The sequence below is a fragment of the Falco naumanni genome, chromosome 12 (genome assembly GCF_017639655.2).
Source record: "Falco naumanni isolate bFalNau1 chromosome 12, bFalNau1.pat, whole genome shotgun sequence".
Classification (NCBI taxonomy): Eukaryota; Metazoa; Chordata; class Aves; order Falconiformes; family Falconidae; genus Falco; species Falco naumanni.
In genome coordinates this window covers 29,464,715-29,489,685 of record NC_054065.1, presented here as the reverse complement: position 1 = coordinate 29,489,685, position 24,971 = coordinate 29,464,715, and the positions used below count along the sequence as shown (strand labels likewise).

Genomic DNA, 24,971 nt, shown 5'->3' with positions numbered 1-24,971 from the left:
CAAGGCCTTTCCCTCCTATGGGTTTTGCCAACACAAGCTTCTAAGGAGCAAGGTTTCCACCCAGCTAAGATGTTGAAAACTCAGCTAAATAGCAGCTTATTGCACTCTACTGTCACAGTTCTGTGCTCCCAGATTGTCTGCCTGCTGTCTAAAAGAACTTTCTTTGCAAAGCAAGCTGTAAAATCTGTATTGCACCCACCCCTCCTCTAAATATCCCTCCTCCTGCTTCTTACCGGCGCAGTCTCTTAGTCACTCAGGCAATAAGCCAGTCTCCAGGGCTTGCACAATACCTGTAATTCCCAGCGCTGTGTCGCTGGTTGAGGTACTGTGCTTTGCTTCTAGTATAGCTGTACAGCTGGCTGGAACATCTACACGAGTGTGAAGCACTGCAACTATCACATGCCATTTCTCCTTGCACTTCCTTCCCCCCATCGCCTCCCAAACAAACAGCCCCACCAAGTAATTAGTGGAACTAAGGAACTGGATTAGCGGCCCTGGAGGCTAACAATAGTGTTTCAATTTAGTCTGCTTGTTGCCACAAGTAAATAAGAACAAAAAGCCTCTCTGAGATGCTAGGAGACATCAAGGCCTGGCTGTCTTTAAGAACCACCTTCTCCCCTCTGATCAGCTGGGTCTGCTGCTCCACCTGAAACACCTTGCCAGGCAGCGCAGGAGCTACTCCTACACCCTCAGCTCTTACACGTCACCCTCCGATTTACGTTTCAAATGTTCTGTGTCCAGCGAGACACGTCTAAAGGTAGACAGTATAAATGTAAGTATCTGTCTTTTCCTCAATATACTGGAAATACGATCTGCAAGGAAAACTTTCAGGAATAAAATACTTGTACAGTATCAGGCTCTGGCCTGTTTCACCTTTCATTCTTGGGCACAGGCTGCCAGTAAAACCAGTTGTTGACACCATTCGTGAAGGGCTGCTTCCCAGGAGGTGTGTAGCACCTCAGCAGTGATACAGAGCCCGTTGCCCATTTCACCCCAGTTTATTCAGTGCCTACTCACTAACCATAAACATGATCAGAGACGAGAGATTCTGCAAAGCCACTCGTCACTACTAATCCACTTCTTCACATTTCTCTTTTGCTACAGGAAAAAACACAGCACCTAGGAAAAAGACCTCTTTGTAGTGTACTGCAACTGGTCAGCTGGGGCCAAACTAGACAACAGGGGTCTAAAAGCCTTATTAGGAAATGCTCTTTACAGTTCCAGCTCCACTTTTTAAAAGATGAGAACAAAAACTTATTCTGGTTCCTTAAGCTGCTTTCAAACACCAATATTAAGCATTTTTGAGGAAGACTAACTATTTCTAGTTGAAAAATTGGGTCAGGGGCAACATGTTTTTCACTGCTCTTAGAAAAATGTTTTCTCACCAAGCACCCTCATCACCACCTGGTGTATGGGTTTGTGTTTGTACATGGATCATGCACAGAACATATTTTCCTTGTGGAAGGGAACCCACTGGAATGGATGTTCTGACCAAAAGAAACTAGACAGTTTATCTGGCATCCATAACAAGAGCCTTTTTCTGCAGAAGTACACCAAATGCTTTTTTTCTCCAAAAGTACACCAAAAACATTTTTGCACCAACTAACCATCACTTGTGCTTGCTACAAGCATGGATCAATCCCAAATCACAGACCCTGTACTACTACCAGCTAGAAGACTTTTTTTTCTCCAGAGCAGACACACTGTTTATCTCACCAGGGACACAAAGGTGTCATTACACTCTGCTGAACTGGACAAAATTCCCAGCAGGCAAGGGAGCTGCATAAAGACCTTGCCAACAGCTAACAGTTCAACTTGCAACCCTGAAAAGTAAATGCTGCTTTTTAATGATTTACTAAATTACTTCCTCCCTCCTTTTCCAGGAAGAAGAGTGAAACTATGCTGCTATGTTTCATTATTTTACAGTTATTTTCATTTCCACATCTCATCTTTCTAACTTCTGTGCCCAAGGTTCCTGCCTGAGAAGGGGATTTTGGCAACCTTGCACCTTTTCTGTCCCTGTCCCCCAAACAGATAAATATGCTTTTACTGAAATTAAATAAAATAAAGCATTGAGATTATTGTAAATGCTTAGCTTCTGTGTGCATTATTTCTTTTAATGTCATCTCAAATTAGCTACATCATAGAGATTAGAGGATATGAATTTCCCTACAAATACAGTAAAAAAACCACCTAGATTTAATTTTGGTTATGAAATACAGAAGCATCTGTATGTCATGAAAATCGTTCTCCTCAGCTTCAGAAGACTGATGGATTTTAATTCCAAGTACGCAGTGGCTCTCGACAATGATTTCCATTTTTGTGCTACTGCTAACCCTCTGGATAAATGTGCCAGGAGTTTTAGGAATTGCTTTTCTGAGTTACTGGTGCAGTAACTTTAGTTTGAAATTCTCAGGCCTCTCATAGTTTACCACAGAAACTTTATTAACTCCCAGAGCTGTTGCCAAGCAGGTATTTTATATCACCACAATGCAAGACTGGAAAAGGCAGACTCACTCAAGTCCAGATTCGTTACAAAATATATTCATATTTTGCAGTACAAAATTCCTACAATAGGTTGTCTGAGATTCAAAGATTCATGTAAAAAGAAATCCCAAGTATCAGCCTCTTTCTTCAGAGACGTGAAAATAAATGAGCTAAAGATGGCACTAACTGGTGGATTTATCAGGGGCACTAAAAATAGCTGCTGGGTCTGTAGAGAGACCCAACGGGCAAATCTGGATGGGAGTCGATTCTGCTGTCATTTCGTGGCAGAACAGGGACTCCGGTCTCTAGGCTTTTCTGTACAACACATGTATTTATCAGACCCAGACTCATTTACAGATCCTGTGCTACAGACTGCCTGGCAGCAGCAAGATCTATTTCAGCATAAGTGATATGCATTAGATGTTAATTAGTAGAGCTTTATTCAATTTCTATTGGTGGCCTATATGTTACAAATGTAATTTTAGAAAGACCAGAAAAGCAACTTCAGTCATCTTTGTGATAGATGGGGAAATACCACAAGTGGAACCTCTTGATGCTGAAATCATGCTAACCGGCGCGATAGCTTTCTGTGCTGATGATCAGCTTGGCGGATGAGGGCAGCGGTGGCTGTTCCTTACCTTGACTTTACTAAGGTTTTGAATGGCATCTCCCATTCCATCCTCACTGACAAACGGATCGAAGTACAGACTGTGTAAGCGGACAGGGAGGTGGACTGAAAACTGGCTGAACTGCCAGGCTTAGAGGGTTGTCATCCGTGGTACAAAGCCCAGCTCTGGTACAAAGCCAGCTGCTGGTGGTATACCTCTGGGCCAGCAGTGGGGCCAATAATGTTTTCTATCTTCATTAATGACCTAGATAGTGGAACAGGCCGCACCATCAGCAAGTGTCCAGGCAAATCAGGAGAAGTGGTTGATACACAGGACGGTTGGGCTGCCACTGAGATGGGCCTTGACAGGCTGGAAATTTGGGCCAGCAGGAACCTCATGAAGTTCAACAAAGTAAAATGCAAAGCGCTGCCTCCGGGGAGGAACAAAGCACACACCAGCACAGGCCGAAAAGCGGCTTTGCAAAAGACAACTTGTGGGTCCTGGTGGACAAAACACTGAACATAAGCTAGCAATAATGACAAGGAAGGCCAATAGCTTCCCGGGCTGCACTGGGAAGAGCAGATCAAAGGGGTGGTTCTTTCCTTTCTTCAGCGCTGGGGAGACACATCTGGAGCACTGGGTCCAGTGCTGGACTCTCCATCACAAGACAGGCATGGACTTATGAAGTGAGTCCAGCAAACAGCCACAGAGATGGTTAAGGTACTACAGCATCCAACACACAGGTAGAGGCTGAGAAAATTGGGACTGGAGAAGAGTAGGCTCAGGAAGGATCTTATCAATGTTTATACGCTATGGGAGGATGGAAGGAAGACAGAATGAGATCATGGTATCCAACAAAAGGTCAACATGCAAGCACAAGGCAAATTTGCTTGGATTGAAAGGCAAAAAAATTCCATTTCAACACAGGAGAAAACATACTTACTCTAAGGGTGACTGAACATGGAACAAGTTGCCCAGAAATCTTACGGAGTCTCCATCCCTGGAGATCTTAAAAACCTGACTGGACAGGGCTCTGAGCAACCTGCTGTAGTTCACCCTGCATCAAGCAGGGAAGTTGGACTAGTCAATCTCAGAGGTTCCTTCCAACTTCAACCATTCCGCAATTCCATGAAACAGGTCCCAAAAGCAAACTACAGCAGATAACAGATTGCTCTTGTTACCTCCAAGCACTCTGTAGAGTGATGAATCAGACCGGTAAACTGATGACTGCAAGGACAAAGGCATCAGTTTCTGTGCACATAGCTATCACCTCCGCACAGGCTTCAAACATCAAAACCTATTTTTACCACAACATTTGCCATAATAACCATGATGATCTCTCTAGATACCGTCTCAAGCAATAAAAAAAGACCACAGTTTAACACCTTAATCTAATCCTTTATGCTGTGAACCAGCACATTATATTGTAGTTTAGGCACTGCTCAGTGTTTTGATACAGCAAGCCACCAGATCCACCCAACAGGACCTTCACTGAAGTTGCAATAAGAAAGAAGTATGCTCAGGTATCTAGAATCTGCAATATACGTAGATTGAGACAGAAATTAGTAACACCACGGTCTTCAGTGACAGAGTAGCTCAAAATCCTAGATCCAAATATTTTCAGAGTTTAGACAAGTTCAGACCTGTATATATTATCTGAAGAGAATTTGTTGCTTAAAGAAGCCTGGGCAACACCCAGAGTTTCTCTTGCAAGGCTGTATCACTCTTCCCTGAAACAGAAAATGCTGCTGGCAGAACCCGAACACAGTACAAGGGCTGAATTTTCACATGACCTTCTACATACTCATTCACGCTGCTTAACATGAAGGTGTGCTAGAAACCACTTTGGGCCTTGCACAGCTCTGCAAGGGTCAGGTGTTCGATCCTCAGCAAGCCGCAGTACTTCTCTGTAACCTCACCTTTCTTAAGCCTCCCATGCATGTCTCAAGTTTGGCAGGTATGAGATTTTGCTCCCCTGCCTCTATTTCACATGTAGTTACCCAGTTTCAGAAGCCAGAATCCAGTTTTCATGGAAACTCAATTTCTGAGAGATATTTATAGTTTTGACACTCTTCAGTTGTTCATACAGCATGTAGCTTCAGGAGGAACACATTCCTGATTAATTCTAATCAATACACTAATGCTTCAGATGCCACTTTGCATGCTCCTCTGGGTAATGCCAACACTGATTAATTGCAAGTACAACTCAGGATGCTCTCTTGGAGGCAGTGAATTAAAACAAACAAAACAAAACAAAGAAGTGCTAGAACTCTCAAGTAAAATCTCAAGCCAGTACACTTGCATCCTGCGTTTGTCTGTCTTCATGGATAAATGATTTACAATCCAATTAACACACACACATACTCACTGGGTGCTCTTTCATCCTGCTAAAGAGGGATTTCAAAATGCTTGATTCCAACAAGTTTTGGGACTTCAGTCTTGACATCCCATGTACAGCAACCATCCTTGTGGCCATTCCCCAGATATCCATCTACATCTGGAAGGCAGAATTAATTTCCATGCCATCAGCCAGCCTGACGCCCATGTTGCCACCTATGTCTTCAGTTACAGCGCACTGCTGGATCGCACCAGCCCCTAGGCACAAGTTAAGTTTCGCCTAGAACACTATCCCACTGGCTCTGATAAAGCCACTGCTTTCTCGCATTTAGAGGCCAATTTGAAAGCAAGAGTCTTCAATATATGAGGAGACTACGGAAACAATTAGCAAAAATCAAAGAACTGACCCTTAAATCCTGTTGCCTTATATATAGTAAATGAGGGCTAAACGTGCTTGAACTGTGGTGTGGGAAATGAGAGCTGCGTGGTCCCTCCTGGGTCACGATTCAGCTCATGTGCTCCCAAGAGCTGTTAATAGGGAGTTGAGGGAAGATGAGAACTTCGAACTGTCCCCTCTCCTAAAGAAAAAAGCTCTCTGAATTCAAGCTGCGCTTTGCTCTCTCATTTCCACTCGCTACAGAAAAAAATTGTGGAATTTAACAGACTCCTCATACCTAAGCTGAGTTACAGAGTGATTTTATTTCTCCAGGTCCAGGCTCTCTCTCATCTAAAATACTCCTATTGTTACCAACACTTATCATGGTATGTCTGGGAGGAAAACGCAATGTATCTCGGCAAGGACTTAGTTTTATCTCTTTGGTAAAAGGTTCAGTGAACTTTTGGGAATTACAAAATTAAATAGCAATAGCAGCAACCGCATCAGAGTATTTCACATCAAAATCCACCTGCGGCATGATAAAGGTAGTGAAAAAATTAGAAGCTGATATTTGAGAATGAAACCTTGTTAAGGGCAGAATTAAAAATTATCAGTAGGAGTCCAAAAGAGAACTTTTTCCCTTTACTAGATGAATTGGTGAAAGAACATAACTTCTTCCATCCTGCATGCCATTGCATAATTATACAAGAGTTTATAACAGGTTTTAATCTTGCCACCATACTGCTCCAGATTTTCTTTTGCTTCAGCAATTAATGGGCACTGCACAAAGGAAGAACCAAGATAGGACCTTTTCAGGCTGCGGCAAACAGAAAATTGAAAAATGCTTTAAAGAAGATGCCAATACAATTCTAAGAGACAGAAGGAAAAGAAAATAAAATGACCCAGAGGCTGTGCAAACTTTTTTCTCATTAGTTCAAACAATACAATACACTGTCTTGTAATTACTTTTGATTACCAAGTTTAAATTAATTTCAGTTTACTGATCTTAAAATTACTTAAAAGACATCAGGGCCTGAATTCGATGCATGATGATACAGTCCTAGAAAGGATCTACTTTCTAAAATAGCAACAAATAAAGTTACTGAATATTAATGCAAGAGATTATTTAGCATTAAACGAAAAAATTCTTGATGTGCATTGCAGAAAGTTTGCAACGCAACCCCTTCTGCTCACAGATCATTCTACTTAATAAGAGAAAGAAAAAAGGTATACATTTTCCTCTATTGATTTAATGCCAGCTGTCTTCCTACCCTTTCCTATGGCCTTTTGCATAAGCAAGACGTAACTGTCAGCTATAGGTTAAATACACTTAAGACCTTTATTGGTGTCATTGGATCAGATCTTTAACATTACTGTGACTGGCTTCAAGAACGCTTCCCTGCCCTTCTCTCAAAATGCCTTTATACGATGGCTTCACGGAAGTTTTACCATAAAAAAAGACTAAATAATCGTAATGATTTTCTTGCCTTTTACGCTTTTAAGATAAAGCTAATAACACCACCCCACCCCCACGAAAACGCTCTCTGATTCTGCTAGGTCTGACCGATGAGTCAGGCACAGTGTGCGATTAGCTTGCCTAGGACAGGAGACCAACAAGATTTTGGCTCCAGACTGCGGTGATATCCCCTCGTGCTGGGAAGGAAGCCAACTCTCCCATCCTTTTAGGACCGCAATCCTGGGCTCTTTTGTACAGCTACTCTACTGAGAATGGTAGAACTGAGGCAATACCGCAATATGGCAGAAATTGCTTTAGGTTTCAGTGAGACACAAGTAGCCCACAAGGGATATTATTATATTATACTTATTCTTGGTTAACAATGACAGTCTGCAATTAAGCCACTAGGGTTTCATTGGTAATAGAAGCTCCTCCTATATTTGGGGCATGCTACAAGGCCACAACACAACTACTCTACATGGGAAAATTTATTAAAATGGCAGAAGAAAAAAAAGACAGAAAAATATATTTTCTTGTCAACTTCCTTAGTTAAAAATATTATTTTTTTTATTTCTTTCCTGAGTGCATCTTAGAAAAATCACTGTTACAAAAATTTTTCTTTACTAACCTGCTTAAAGTAAATTCCTTGCTCTGAAAATGTGAACTTACATTTGAGCGCTGTAAAGAATTGAATCGGGTAATTAACTGAAGAGCTGCAGCCTCACAATTAAATCTAATTCTTGTGATTACAAATGAGACTCTTTTTCATGGAACTTAATACAGGCAGAGGCCCTGGAAGAAAGAGCACAGGAATTGCAGGGGTATTCAAAGACAGACAATGAAACTACGTTGCATGGTGGAGGGCAAACACCTTTTCAACTGAGTAACCTGTCACCTTTGCACTGGAACATAACCCATTAAAAGGCAGGGTTATTATTAATTCAGTTTTCCTTTCTAAATATATGTGGAAAGAGTAACCTAGATATTTAAGAGGATAATTTTTGTTACTGACCATTCTGAAATGTAAACTTAATGCTACGGGCATGCTAAGAAACTCCTCTACTCAAAAGCTCTGTTGGCCAAGTGGGGCTGAGACACAAGGAAGTGTTGGGTTTTTGAGTGACAGAAGAAATTCTTTTAATTAGATATTCCATGACTTCCAGTGAACAGTTCTGAGTTTTTCATGGGAGTTCCCCACAGACATGACATGACTAATCGCTCCAGTAAGAGATTTGCTGCACTCGCAAATATAATAGAGCTAAACTTACCCAGAGGAGTTTGTTCATCTGTCACTGAACTTTCCTTTCTGTTCCCCAGTTAAGCCATGCAAGGTGGAACTTTCTTCCAGCTCTTGAGAAGTACACAGTTGGAGGCACCCCTGGGATGCTACGATTAGGAATCATATCAAAGATGTAGCATCAAAACTGATGTGAAAAGAACAGCTCAGCATACTTTTCTGATGCACAATGGCTCTTTAGTGTCACCTCCTCTCGTAGTCCTCGCCCTATTTGCATATGAGTTTGATTACACTTCGTTTAATGAAACTAACACTGCCAAAAAGTCAGATTTCACCATATGAAAACAAATCACAGTAACTGCTGGCAGCATGTAAACCAAGGCAATCCCAGGAACATTTAGCATTCACACAAACCATTATACTTTTACATGCTTACACAGACCTCACAGCCCCTTAGCAAAGAAATCAAACACCTCATTTTTCAGGTGGGTGAAAAGGAGGTACAGGAATGTTACGTGACTCATTTAGTCAATAACTAGATAGCAGAACTAGGATCAGAGAGAAAATTTCCCGATTCTTATTCCCATGTCCTAATCCACTGCATCATGCTGCTTCTGATGAGGGTAATTAAATTTCATGCTTCAGGGAGTAACTTAATTGTCTTTGAGGATCAGACAGAAATTCCATCCTTTCAGTCCAATGTACAGTACGGCTTAGGTGTGCCAAAGAGTAGTTTTCATTTTTTATTTAAATATTGAAAGTGAAAAATAACTAATCTTAATTACAGTCAAGGCTTCAGAAAGAAAGGATGTCTTTTCAAAGGGAAAAGCAGTGGCAACATATTCTGAAATAACCGAGTTCTCAATAGCCATGTCTGGGTGACAAATTAAACCAGGATTTTCACCTTAGCACTCAGCAATGGATTTTCACAACACAGCTCAAGGGAAGTACGAATATCGTGTCTGCTTACCATCTATATGCGGGAATAAAAGCCATGAAAGATTTTAGGTTCAACAGCTGAAAGAGTGGATGAGAGGGAAGGTTTTACTGAAGAGAACAGCCTGTGCTTAACTCTGTATCCTTCAGGGATATGTCGCAATTATCTAGCAGCTTTAATAACCTAGACTTCAAAATAAGGTATCAATATATCCAAAGAAAGATTAAGGAATAGATGAAGGACCGTTTGGATCATAAGGTTCAGAAGGATTTACAGAACACCTACTCCAGGCATCCCCGCCCACTACAAGACAGTCCCTAACCTCCTGTAAGAGGTTCCTAAAATCCATTCATCAGGTCAAACCCCATAAGAAGCCGTCTGATTAGAAAAAAAATAGCCTGGCTGGATTTCAGAGATTCCCAGAAGCCAAAAAGGCTGGCAGATAATCCTCAGAAAATGCCACTTTTCCCATAACTTCAGCTATTCACAGTGTTTGGCTGCAACACAACGGTAGGCATATGATTGCATCGGGTGTGCCATATGCAGTGCAAAGCAGGTAAGTAAATAAAAATAAAACATGGTGCAAAATACACAGAAGTGAAATGTCTCCCATAAAATTGTGCGATACATAAGCAACGTGAGGGGTAACACGAAACGAAGTTGCAGGGGTGAAGCTGAAATATGTATTTCCTGATGAACAACTTCCTCTTCCAATTTAATTCGCTTCCTTCAAACAGGCTCTTGAAAGAAACAGCTCATTAGGAGGGACTGAATGAGGAAAGATGAGGCTTGGAATGCAGAAAGTTTGTGTCCATTAATGCTTATGTAGTGTGTATTATAAGAGTTATCCTGCTGAGGGCTCAACTTTGTATTGAGAAAGATGTTTTTTTTAAAAATGAGAGTGACTAAGACAATCACCTGGTCAGTGTACTCAAAGAAATGGAACTTGGAAGGCCAGCAGCTACTCGTCAGAGCAAACAGCACATCAGAAGTCAGACCGTACTACTTAACAACTGAAATGTCAACTTTAAAGAGAGAGAAACGCCGTGAAAGTGAGGCTTGCACCGCTTTCAACACAGTAGCAGTCCCAGCAACGCTATCGTAGTCGATAACAATGTCCTCGCTATCTTACCACACTTGGAATATATATGAGAACAGCATCTGCTGTGTAGGTCCAAATCCAAGAAATGCTGCCTACAGCAAAGCCTAACTTTTGCCACACATGTTGAGTGTGTGGCACTGTTTCTGTCCCACTGATCTAATCTCCCTCACTTAGTACTGAATATTTCTGAGACGGAGAATTGCAGCAGCCCATGCTGAACACCCAGAAGGGAAGCCAAGAGTAGCCAACCACATCTGCCACTGCCTGGAAAAACAAGTTTAAGCCACTGTCTGGGACCTCAGCTCCCCAGAACTTGGAGCACAGAGAAGTTTTATTTAGTTCAGCACACATTTGCCTGTTAGTCTCAACATTTGGCATACACGCATCCTTTGAGCATAAATAAGAAAAGCCTCGACAAGGGGCGTGCATAGAAAAGAGCCTCCACAAGATGTTCTAGTATAATTTCCTGGCTCCTCACAGTCAAATAAAAAGGTGCCTAAGCCAAGAAGCTAATTTCTTTGGGCTAATATTGCCAATGAAATCGAAGGTGGTTTCGAATAGTGATTTTAAAACTGCATCAAAACATGACGACTGCCTTTAGTGTATACTGATAAAGAAAATACCTAGGCCTTTACATGCATTCCCAAAACACAGCAGTCTTGCCAATGCTGTTCATCTCAGTATCACATTAAATTGTTTTCAAAAGTAGCCTTTTTATTTAAAAAAACCCACAAACAGACCCAAAACATCAGTAACTGCAATTCAATAACATTGGCTGGGATAGCTTTTACCCTTAGACACCATTCTGGGAAGGAGACCAGGCATGGCAGCATCCTGGAAAGCTCAGAAACACGAGCTCAGCCTCAAAAGCAAGTCTTGCTTGCAAGCTCACCCCTGTTAGGGGAAAGACTGGAAAGAAAACCATTCCGTGATTCCCTCACAAGGCAGAAATGAGGCAAAAGGCCTCTCCTATATTACAGCGTGACTTTAGAAACATTTCTGTGAACTTAGGTTTAGAAAGGTATGCTTAGTGCCTTGAGCATACTGTAAGGCTTGATTAAGTTACCAATACCCAGCTCAGAGAAAAAGGCTGAATTAATCCAGGCACCACCCTATTGTAAATATATAAATAAAACTCTGACCAAGGACAAGTTTTGCTATATGAACCTACAACCTTTGATCACTTCAGACAGCAAAAGCTGCAAGTTTGTTTCCGTGCAGGGGTACATATTGTCAGCTCACCTACAAGTATCATAAACTGGGTAGCAACACCAAGATGGCATTTCCTGACATTAATCACCTGGTTTGTGTCACATCAAAGGGATTTTTCAGTGTACTATTTTCAAGGACCGTTTCCTTGCTGTTTGTCCTCTTCTGAACAGAACACAACTCTGTTCTCTGTTCTGCAGGCTGATGGGAAAGATGCAGTAAGATTTCCAGCCCTTTCTTTCTTCCCTCACTGCTCTGCCACATGCCACTACTTCAGAGTAGGATTTTGCCTTTTTCATCAAAATTTAGATTTATTGACTCTCAAAGTCTCACAATGACCTCTAATTTTCCCTAACAAACAAAACCACAAAGCTCTCAGGCTCCATATCTGCCAAGAACGATCAATACTGTTGAATAAAAAGCAGCCTATGGACCACAGCATCCCCTGCCACTGCCTGGCTCAAAGGTTTTATGCAGTTCCAGCTTGCTCTTGGGTGAACCAGCTCCTGGGTAATTAAGAGTTCAGATACTCCTGCACAACGCTTTTTGCATGGTTAAACTGCCTCAGGGTATACTGAACTCTAGTCACAGGGAGCGTTAAAGCTGCCTGAGTCTGTAGGATATGCTGAACTGAGCAACGGAGCGAGTGGAAGGAAGATGCCATTATGCTGAAGCTCCATCAGAGCAGTCAAGTGATTGCGTTTTAGTCAGTAACTCCATCTCCGCCACAGCCCTACTGAATACATCCATGTTAGCCACTGCCAGCCGCACCCCGGCTTTGCCATTAGCCCACACTAGGATGACTTTCTTTTGATTAAATGCATTCAACTGACAAGGTGACAAACTCTTTATTTTCTGGACAGTAACTCAGAAATGAGCTGAATACAAGGATAAGGAAAAACAACAGGTAAAGGAAGGTATATCGAGAAAGGCTATGGATATACTTGAACTTCTGTTGACTGCCTGAGGTTTTCAGGCTTTTACAGGACTGCAACAGTAAATTAATTTAGCCCTTTCACTGCAGTCCCAAAGCAAGAGAGAAATGCAGGGCTGCAGAACCACCGCTGGCCTGGGGCCTTCCTGAATTAGTGCGGACCTCTCCCAATGCTCTGCTCGTTTGCAGTACGATTCCAAGAGGTTCTTCGCTGTATATGCTAATACAAAAATCAGTGCAGAATATAAAAATAATGACCTTGTGGCCTAGTAATATTCTACATCCACTTGCAGTTTAAGTAATTGAGAATAATAGAGAATTAGGATATCTAGTCTCGTACGTAAAGTGAATTTAGTCCAAAGAGCATCATGGCCTAAAAGCAGCCTTCCCCTCACTCCCTTCCTTTTTCTATTCCTTTCAAAAACAGAGACAACACACTAAAAGCCACAGCAAATTCTCTTCATTAGTTCTATCCAGCAAGTAGCTGTGTTGGAGATTCACATCTATGGAAAAGGCCCACAACACGCCACAGATCCATCAACACTTTCAAAGGTGAATGAATAAAGTACTTAGAGAGCAGAGCAGCTGTTTCAATTATAGTATTAGCAGCCCACGCCTTAAGCACTCCGTGCTCCTGGAAACCCAAGGGTGAGTAGGGAACAGAGCCATCCTATGGATTATAATTAAAAGACCAAGGCCAACTGCACATTCAGAGCAAACAGGCAGCAAATGCTTTGGTTGCAGTTGTGTCATTTTCTGTTTCAGCCTTCCAGATTTTTGCTTCTGCTTTGCATATGTGAACTACCCCCTTTCACAGTATGCCAAGTACAAGCAACTCTAGCATTCCCATCTTGCTGTTTATACATTTTCAATTTCTACTTCATGAAAAAATAATAATAATAAAAAAAAGATTTAGGCATCTTCTCCTCACCTCTTCTACTTTCACAGGGACAAATTTATATCCTGGGGCGCTCAGTGGATGCAAAAACTTCATTTCTGAGCAGGTAATGTCCCATGTAAATCATCACTCCATTGCAACAAGAGAAATGGTGAATCTATGTATTACATTTCATGCCTACTGATCCGAACCATGTAAATTCAAGAACTTGCCTTATAACTTTTGTTACTCAGACATCTAAGTTCTCAGACAGCAATGATTATACAGAAAATAATGGAATTGGCTCAAAAAATCACACAGATATTCCTCCCTTGAGGGAATTTCTGTTCTACCACACACAACCAAGTGGACAAACAAACCAAATTCAATTTTACTAAACAAAAAGTCAGTTTTATTCCTCTGACCATACACTGTCAGCATTTTAACAGAGCACATAATGTAATCCCCTGAGCTTGAACATGAGGTGCCAGGAAAAGGCGCTCTGAAGTGCTCAATATACCACTATATCTTCATGATGTCCACTTACTATGAAAGTGGGGAAGCAGAGATGCAACACACAGGAGACCACCACAAGACTCTGCTAAAGGCTCTCAGAAATTGCAGCCTGAGGTCAAAGCAGTGAATGTAGCAACCTGTCCGAGCAGCCACACTCTTTCTAGGATGGATAGGTGGGGCAGGCCCTCTTCTGCTAGAAGCCCTGAACTCTTTCTCCATAAACATCCAATCTCAGTTAACTCAGACATTAATCCTGCCAGTAGAAGAAATACTTCTCAACCCTAGAGCCACATAAGGAGGAATAGCTTCCAGAGACTTTGATAAGCAGGTGGTAGATGAATACTTTAGATAATGACAGTATGGACTGGAGCATCTGACATGCACAGAGAGGCTGAGAGAGTTGGCATTGCATAGCCTGGAGAAGGCTCAGACAGCGTCTTATCAATATGTACAAATACCCTGCCTCAGCTCTGCTTTGAGCAGGCGGGCTGGACTAGAATTCCAGGTGTCCTTCAGCCTTAACCATCCTGTGGTCCTGCACAGGTAGAAGATGCTCCACTGGCTAAAGATCTCTGTCTTCACTGGTGTTCTCTTTAACAAAGCATGCTGAATTACTGGTGCTCCCCAATCAATGGTACGGGAGGCTCAACAGTAGCCACAGCTTCAATTTCTCTTTTTCAGCTTTAGACTCAGAGCTTCGGTTGAATGAACCTGACTTGCCCTGAACAGGATACATGAATAAGAAAACACATATTATTACCAGCTAATTGAAGTAATTTCTGCTTTGTTCCTGTTGATGTAGGCCTTGAAAACGCAGAGCTAGAAGAGCATCAAGAGTTATTAATGAAGCTTCTATCAAATGTTTCAAACTTTGCTCCCCTCTGAAATTAATTTCAGAGTGAAAGAACCATTTTCCTGTTAAATGTGCAAAAGTTAGTAAAGTCTCCAGCAGCTGCTCCCTGGAGGGAAACCCTTCAGACCCTATTAGACATTCTGTTCTGTGCTTGGTTTACCCTGGGCTGTTTTTCCACTCCCTATTCTCTACCAACAGAGGAGAAGGAAGGAAGGAGAAAAGGTTATTTCTTCTTGTTACTTTGTGTTAGCAAAGGGCAACATTCAAAACTCAAAAATGTCCACACATGTTTGTAAACAGGGCACTGGAGAGCATGGGCAGATCATATCCAGGCCAGACAGTTCACCTGTTGGCAAGGGAGTCAGGACTAGGAGCCAGGGAGAAGGACAGAGAGGAAGCTGGAGAACCATCGCACCGGCAAGCATTGAATCAGGCAGAGTACAGACAAGCACGTGGCTAAGAGCAAGCTGGCCAAAGTACATGCGACAGCACTAGCTGCCTCAGACGTGATGCCCCAGAGGCAGCCAAGCCTGTGACAACATTCTCACTTGGTTGTAGTTTGTGGTTCACAGGAGATGGGAAAAACAGGTGCTCTTTGAACAGCCAGATGAAAACAATCGCCTAGTGCAAGACAAACAAAATAGTGTATTTAAATACTGGAAGGCCAGTGCGGACTGACTCTTTCTCTATGTAAACTTCTGCCTCAGCCTTGTATTGTTTTCCTTCAGCCCTTGGGATGTCAGTATGACTCATACAGTCAGGAATCAAGCGCAAAGACACATGCTGTGCACTATACGGCATTCTTGAAAGGGCACCAGGCAACCTGTGAAACATTTCAGGAAGAAAGCCACTGAAAAAAAATAGAGTGATCTTGCTAGGGGGAGGGGGAACCGAGCTGCAGAAATTGCAGTCCAGAAGAGACCTCAGCTGTTGTTCTTTTTCTCAGATAATCTTTATGAATAATCCTGTATTTACAACCTTCACAGAAATACCTTGTTAATATCAGAAAGAGCATATAGCTGAAACTTAAAGGTGTGAATCAGAAATCCCATCAAAAATTGCCTGAGGGAAAAAATACTACACCAAAAAGAGTTTTAATAGTGAATTTCAACATCATCATTTTCTGGGAAATGGGGGGATGGAGGCAGGGACCCATGAGAAAGGAAAAGAAAAAAGAATGGGGACAAGGTGAAGACAGCAAATTAAAGAGAGGACATCGCCTCCTGAAATAGGCAATCTGTGTAGAAATGTGTGAGACTCGTGAACTTCAGTTCATTTGAAGAAAGGAAAAAAAAAATTCCATTACAGTGGAGAGACCAGAAAGGCACAGATTAACTAATGTCCCAGTTCTTGCAATCCTAGTGATTGTTCCCAGTCTTATGTTCCTAACTTTAAGCCATATGTTTTAACTCAGCCATAAGCTGATGGTGATCAAAAGCTGTTTGCTTCTAATAGCTTTTTAGATTCAAAGAGTTCAGAAGGGTCAAAGCCTTCCCCCCCCCCTCCTTTTTTATTTCTTTTTCTTTTTTCTTTTTCTTTATTTAAACTGTCAAGTCTCTAGATTACTAACCCTGATACAGCTTTTCACCCTCTGAGGACAAATTGGACTTGCATGTTGGACTACCATGTCAGCTATGTCCAAATTCTGCTGGAAAACAGATGTTAAATGTGAGAAAAAGCCAATATTTTTATGCAAAAGAACTACAAAACTCAGTTGAGTTCAGTAATCCCTCATTTCTAAACTTATCCTGAAGAAAAGGTAATGAGAATATGCAGGTTATGCATCAGCAACAAAGTCAAGGTGTCAACAGAAAGGTACATACGGGGCCAGGGCAGCTCAGGTGACAGTCAAAAGACGTCAGGTGAGGCACACAGAGAAGGAAAATTTCTAGATAGGAACAAGTGACACACACAGACCTAATCACAATAGACAAGGATGCTGTATTCGTATTTATGTGATGTCTGATGAAGCACAAAAGATGAAGATTCACATTCTCAGCCTAGCTATTCCTTCCCCATTTCAGAATCAGGTTCTCTTGAAAATTGTTCTGGCAGCATTCAGACTGTGAAGGTTAAATCCTTTTCTTGCCACTAACAATTATTCCTATAGTTTATGATTGAAACATACTGGCATTGCAGGAAGACATCTCTGAACAAATGGAACACTTAAGTCTCCAAAGAGGCTAGTTCCACTTAATGCATTAAAAACAGCTAAAAAATGCCTGAAGCATGCTAAATGTCTGCAGTCTTTAGGGTCGTGCCTGAAGAACAATGAAAATGGGCATGACTCTGCGGTCTGACCAGATCTGGGATTACCACCAGCTATGCTGTACTGCACCAACCACCACAAATGAGGGAATGACGAACTGGGCACGTATTTGTACAAGTTTCCCATAAAGGTTCAGATTTCTATCTAAATTCTTCTTTCTTATCTGAACAGATTTACCTACACTTAACCCTGATCCAAAGAACGTTCCTTGACAGGGCCTTTGGAGTGCTGTAACAGAGTTTTCCCTTAAGTTGTTTTTCTTATGCATATTTTCTTCATCTCTCTTCACTTGCACACAGCAGAGAACTAGAGCTGAATAATTTCTATTCCGCAGAGGTAGGTTTCTGTGGAATAATGTATGAAAGCAACAGGTGGCCAGAACAGCACTTTCAGATGTTCTTTCAGCTAAGCCTACTAAGTTGACAATGTACAGCAGCGGCAGCCAGCCTGTGCTACACACAACAACTTGAAACATTCAGCAAAAACTGCCAGCAGCCGAACAGAACATGCATTTGAAAAGTTTTCCTTTTAGAAGCCCACCAGTAACTCGCTAGGGGTTCCACTGGCCAATTACTGGGGAAAGGACTTAAACAGCATTACTCAATCTTACAGTGTGGTATGGAATTAGAGATGAAGTAACCACTACCAACAGAGCTTAGTCTTTCAACCAACCCCATCACAGGTCGCAGCTGTGGATGCACCCTTCTTTTCAGTGTGACAAAGGAAAGTTGAGCTGAAAGTCTTCCAGCAGTGCAGATGCCCATTTACAGAGAGAGTCTGGATGGGAGGAAGAATTCTCATCTTCCAAAGCTTATGAAAACACACAAAAATAATGCTGGGATACAAAAAAGAACTAGTAAACAGAATCATTTTTCACCTGAGCTTCTCTATTTAGAACTGTGTCACTCCATGCCAGAATGAGAACCAGGTGTTTTCAGTAAAAGGGAAATTTTAAGATAAAAGAAAAATTACACGTCACAAACAATTATTTCTGCCTATTCAAAAGCTCCTGACACATGAGGACTACTAGGTTCTAAAAATTTGTACTAAAGAGCAAAAAAGAAGCCTTGAATCTCAGCTTTGTGACAAACAAGCAAAATTAAAATAAGTAAATTCATACATCAGTGGGCATTTAGAATTATTTGGATAGTTCCTTTGAATTCTTCAGGATTCAAATGTATACTAGTAATATTTTTTCTTCTATTCAAAATAAGAGATGACCAAATATATATATATATGTTCCTACAAAAGGCCTTAACATAATTTCACAGTAAAAAATTTACATGAAACTTCCAAAACAGGCAAACCGCAAAACAGCATAACTTGGTTCAGGTCTGGATTCCACTAAATCAGAACAAATATTATTAAATGTCTACACTCTATTGCATTATAAACAATAATAGTTTCTAATAGTATTGTTATGGCAAGAGTCCCCATGCAATGCTGAGTTTTGCAAATAGTTTTTCTTATAGCAACAGCATGATATGGTCTTTGAAAATGTTGTTAGTAGCTCTGTGATGCAATTTATTCATAGGTGAATTTTGACCAACAAAAGCAGACTTTGCTCTTTTTGATTTTTCCAGCATCACTTCTCAGGGGAAAAACAAACTGCTTCCTGAGGCAAGGACATTTGTACTTTGATCAAAATTCTGTGAAAAGATAATTTTCGACATATTGTTTGAGCCCGCCTCTGCTCAAGAAGCCATGCTGTAGGATGAAAAGCAATTTCCTGAGCATAAATTCAGGCTTCACATCACTGACTTCTCCTTTAACAAAAAACTAATGTGGAAAGCTTCAGTACCATTTGCTAGCTTGCCAAGGTACCCATTTACAACAGTTGTTTGGTACTTTTCATCCAGATTTACAAAGGCTCATCCCAAATGGGCGCCGGGTACAAGTGTACTGCTGGGTTAGGAAAAAGTTCCACCTTTACACTCTCCAGTGAGTAACCTCTCACCTTCGCGTACCTGACAGCATGCCGTCAAAACAGCAGGTTGTTGGACCTCGTACTTGAGCAGGCATCTGGAGGGGCGGACTGCCCGGAGCTCGGCACAGGCTCAGCAGGAGGTATTAGCCTGCTGGCAACTGGCACCACAAGCTACTCAAACAGCTCTGAGGGAGGCACAGCTGCTAAAAGCATCACTCTCTAGGTTGTCCTGGTCCACCCTGTCTCTCAGGCAAGACACATACTAAATAATAAGTAAGAAGACTGCTCAAGGTGCTTCAAAGTTTCCCTATTGTTATTCAGATTTCTCAATGGTAACTCTCATTCTCTTTGCTTAGAAGAGTATTAGGGGAAAAAAAATAATATTGTAACTACCTCAAAACAAAAGCACTCCTACCTTTAAGAGAACAGGTTCTGTGAAGGTAGTCAGTAAACAACAAGCCAATCTGGTGACAAGTGAAACAAACTGCAAATTGCAGTTTAAGTTCAAAGCAATTATCTTTGGATCACAGAATCCCAGAATGGTCAGGGTTGGAAGGGACCTCTAGAAATTTTCTAGTCCAACCCCCTGCTAAATTTAGCAGGTTCACCTAGAACAGGTTTCAGACTCCTGTCCAGGCAGGTTTTGAACATCTCCAGACTCTACAACCCCTCTGGGCAGCCTGTTCCAAGCTCTGTCAACAACACATCCTCTTACACTTCTCTTGTGAAAATTAAATACTCATTACATGTTTAGGTGATCCTTTAATTGACCAAAATCTTGAAATGCTTATAACAAACTTTAAGGTGCTTTATTTTTTGACTTGTACATAAAAATGGGCAAGATTTGAGACCACTGCATAGACACACAAATATTTCAGTAATCCAAGTTTAAGCGTTTGTGTTCTATCCTTCTGGGTGACTAACTCGCGGAATAATAGCAATGAGGTTTAGATTGTTAAAGCTTGCAAAAAATTGAAAAATATTGAACATGTATTTATCAAAATATAATTTGAAAAATGAAGAAAGTGCATGCTCTGGCTGCAGTCAAACACATGCAACAAGCAAAAGATACTGATTTTACAACTATCTCAAAAGACATCTTAAATAGTCTTCAAAATAAGGATACAGAAAAGGAGGGTGGGAAGAATGCATTTCCATTAAGTCCTTTGTAAATCCTTGATGCTCTAACCAAGTCCAAGGCACCTCTGTGCGGAAAACATGGCAGAGACACTGTGAGAATACACCTGCCCCAAAGTACTTGAACTATTTGGAGGAGCTGGGAAAAGGCTGCAGGTCTCCGCTCTCATAAACCAGTGCTGTCAGAAAGCATGTATTGGCGTTGCTACTTCTCACATTTCCAGCAGCCATCCTGTTCCAATTTGAGAATCTATTCAAACTGATGCTCCTATTTCCCCAGTTTTTATATGAAAAAAGAAAATAATTTGCAAAGTTTCACTTCAAGAAAGCTTTACGTGTAAGCTCTAGTACAGTATTCTCATCCTACCTCTATCATTTTCATCTTGGTTGTGTTGGACTGACACACCTGGCTGTTTTCAGAGCAGTTATGGATTAGAGGCAGCACTGCAAGCATGTGCTCATTGCCCACCAGCCCAACCCAGTATGACCTTAACAGCAGCTTTTCATTAAGAAGCAGAAAGCAAGGTTGGTATCCAGCATCTCTAGTCCTTGACCCATCCACTCGCACTGCAAACAAGAGTGCCAAGTAATGTCAGGTGTCAGGGAGGTCACCGTGATCTGGGCACTAAGTACAGGCTTCTCCAAAACAGGTGTGGAGATGTGGTTGACCTTTACCCCAGATGAAGTCAGGGATGAACACATCTGCCTGCTTCACTGGGACAAGAGTCAGACAAATGTTCATCTTTCAAAAATCCCACTTGGCTTCATTAAGATTTATGCCAAGTTCACTGACTCATTTCAAAACAAACCTAAGAGCCTTTGGACAAAATTAATTTTCTGTGTCACAAATTATCAAATGTTCAAAATCTTTCCATTTTCTGTACATAAAGAATATCATATTTCAATTTTCTATTTAACTTCCAGTTCCTCTAACCTAGTTCATCACAGAACAGTACAACACCTGATCTGGAACTTCACTAAAACACCCATGATCAACCAAATCAATCCATTAATTGTAGTATCTCGTACCTCTATGTGGTGCTGAAGCATCCACCCACACGTCAGAAAACCAGCATTAGTCATAGCCTTGACACCTTCTAAATCCCTCAAACATCATTTGCAAACCTTGGCTTACAGTAGCAGTATCTTGGAGATCTTTGATTTAAGGTGCTTCGGAATCAGACTCTTCCAGTCCACAACAAAAAGTTCTTGTGCAGTGAAGTACCACACTGATGCTAGGCAGCATAGCTGAAAAAGCAAAGCACTCACAGGATGTTAATTAGCTCTAATTGAGCTGGTGTCCTAACCTTTGTCTGATACTAGTGTGTGCTTTCTTTTAAACCTTGTCTGTGAGAAACCCCCTTATAGGTAATTCAGAGCTGGTCCTGTAAACACATCTCTCCCTCAGATTCTCTTATAATTAAATATCAGAGAGGGCACCTGCTGGGCATGTTTCCCTGTGTACAATTTTGTGTTCAAAAAGCCTTCTGTTGTTAATCAGCACTGATTACCAATCTCTTTGGTGGTAATTGGCGTATCATGCTGCAAACCACAGCTCTGGGAGACATACAAAGTTTCAGTAAAGGGCACGACCATAATCCTGGTATCTAATCCACGTGGCTCCACTCCAGCACCACAACAGTTAATTAATGCTCACAGTACTACAATTTGACAGAATGAAAGCAAATTTTGTCACTTTATAAAGCATTAGAACATGTCTTTCTGTAAAACGCCTTGCTTAAATCCTCAGGGCAGTGTCCTAAAACCAGAAATTTGATGCTCTCAGTGTCAAATTTAGGGAGTGAATGTGCTGGGAAACACAGCTCTCGAAGCCATCGATCGGACAATGCTTCCCTGCTCTTCTCAAGTTTTGATTACTTCATGAAATTTTTACAGCTCTTCTACCCTCAGAATAAATGGCACATGTTGAAGAATTCATAAAAAAAAAAAAAAAATCATTTTTCCTTCTAGGGGAAGTTCTCCCTCTGGTAAACCTGTACTGTTACCTTTAGTTTCATTTTAAAACAGGAAAAAAAAATACTGAGAATTTCAATTTAGAAGGTGTGCTGTGGTTTTAATGTCAAAATTTTTCACAGTACAGCAAGAACACAGCACAGCAAAATAAAATGGTTGTGACTGGATTTTTAGATTTGGGGAGAAAGAGGATGGAACTGAATGTTTACCATCTTTTCCCAACTCTGCTAGAAGCCATAAAGCCAATGCTCAACTAGTATTTTATGGTCTACCAAGGAAAGGGTGGAAAAAATGTAATGTACAAATTAAATACTTCAGGAAAGTTACCCTAGAAGAAAAGACATTAGTTTGCAAGTAAATCCTTAGATTAGTAATGTTAACAGATTTATTTCTACTTACTGTTTGGGAATTTAATAGCTCGGTCTTAGGGAAAACAGGAAGTAAGAAGAAAAGCAAAATTAACAATAGTTACAGATAGCTGTAATTCATCATTCATTTGAGTGACTTTGAATGTGAATCAGTGCTCTTACTGAGGCAGGGAAAGGTGGGAAATATTTTGTCCATGTCCCTTTCACACAGACATAGAATTAAGCTACTCTAATTTGTGGTCCGCAATGAGTCTGTTCCCTGCAACTACACTGAGGCCGCTTGAGGTCCCAAAGGTGCTGACAGTAAGTTTTCTCACAACTTTTCTTGCCCAGAACTCTGCAAATACCGCTAACTAATGCCAAGGACAGTCTGGCTAAAAAAGAAAGGGCTTTAACTGAAAACCCCTTTATCAGTTTAGAAGGTCAAATCAAAATCCCACCTCAACCATCATTGGTGGGGCATTCCAAAGTGCACCCCTCTGTGGTACCTGCTTCATTTTATATAATATACTAAATAGGTGCAGGGAGAAAGCAAGCAAGAGGGTGAGAGTGGCTCTCCTGACTGGGATGGTCACCTGGAAGTCACCAATCCCTGGTTCAGCAAGCATTCAGCATTGGTTATTCAGACTGATATCACTGCCAGGAGAAATCAGAGCTGTAGTTCCAACGCACATGGCATTTGCTGTGAGACTTTCTCTAAAATACAAGTTTAAGTTTTGCTCTGTCAAACTGCAAAGATTTTAACTTACAAAAATGCTACTGGTTGTCAGAAGCAGTTCTTTTATTTCTGTCTTTCTCCGCTTCAGCATTTGCCTTCTCATCCTCCTCTTTCCTTTCCCCAGTGTTGATGGTGTAAGGAAGAAGAAAAGTGGATCAGCACTTCAGCAGGATCAGACAATAAAATTGTCTTTCAACTTTTTTATTTTTTATTAAAAGATGATTATGACATCATTGCCTTTGTCATGCTCTTTTTACAACAGCCAAAAAGTTTGGTCACTGACTCATCTCTCTGTGAGGCACAGAGAACCTACAGAAGGTTTTTATTTAGGGGTTTTGTTTTGCTTCTTTCTTCTCTCCTGCCTGCCTTTCATTACAAGAAGATCAGGTCTTCCCTCGCGCTGGAAGGCTCATTAGGTGGTAGGTTATGACTCCACAAAAGCTATAACCTTGCTGTACAAACAGCCCCGAGGGAATATTAAGTCAGGAAGACATAAGGTTTATTTTCAACTCCCGAGAAACAAGGTTTAGAAAAAAACACTTTGCAAAAGCTGTCTTGCTATTCATCTGAAGGCTGAAGAAGCTGCAACTGTGGCAACTGTCTTAAGGAGGTTCCTCCAGACCAGAAGATAAAGACACAAAGACTGGATTTTCCTTTTCTCTTGCCTCAGAAATACAATCCCATCTCTCCCTTTAGAAAGTGTCAGGAGGGAAGGGTGGGAAACTGGAATTCTCTTTAACAGCAGTAAACATAAGCAACATTTTCTGCACCTTTATAACACTGAGCTAATTCAATGCCCACCACGATCCCTGGGTGCTGCTGAGGTGACATGTAATGAAGGCCGAGGAGGCTGAAGAGACCCGGAGGGAGCTGCTGGGAGGACAGCAGGTACAAGAAGGCCTGCTACCAAACTGGGCGGCGGAGGGGAGGCTCCGTCAGCAGCACAAGCCATAAGCAAGCACAGGGAGGCCCAGGCAAGGAAGAGCAGCTCGCAGGAGAGCCTCAGCTTGTCTTCACGCTGCTTGTCCCTGTAAGCATCTCCAAATTTCTGTGCTAAATATCAAATGCTCACCATCCATGCTTTTTGGATCCAGTTACAGTTCTCTAGCTCCAAAGAGGATCAGCCCAAGAGCACACCCGACAGGTTTTGTCAGGGTTCTCCATTCTCTTCTAATGTCCTTTCCTCAAGCACCACAGATCGCTGTGCAGATGCAGATGAAATGAGGAGAGAATATGGATGGGGGCTGCGAAGCAGACTGATGACTTCAATCTGCTTCAGGGTTTTTAAACACAGATTGACACTCATTATTTCAGCGTTTGCTCAAGCCTATATTACTTTCTTGTTGCTCTTGCTGTTCTCTCCTGAAAATTGTGCTGGACAATTTCAAGCATACTTTCTTCTCGAGTTCACATAATGTGCCTTGTGCAAGTCTGCAATGAAAGCCTAACCTTTATCTGTACATAATGATGCTAGAGCAAAAAGGCCTATCCTACTTTGTAGGATTTTGCAAACGATCTTATTTCATTCTCCTTCTGAACTTTTCAACACCTGAGAAAATGATTCTGCATCTAGCCTAAACAGACGTGAAGCGTCTCAGCTGCTTTGACCACAGTGCCACGTTGTCTATGAGGCACTGGCTGAGAGAAGG

At 41.5% G+C, this 24,971-nt stretch overlaps 1 protein-coding gene across 1 annotated transcript in view; it reads right to left on the bottom strand.

Moving 5' to 3' along the window:
• The window catches only part of ALK (ALK receptor tyrosine kinase), a 322,417-nt gene that overhangs the window by 111,105 nt on the left and 186,341 nt on the right, over positions 1 to 24,971 (bottom strand). The window lies entirely within an intron of this gene.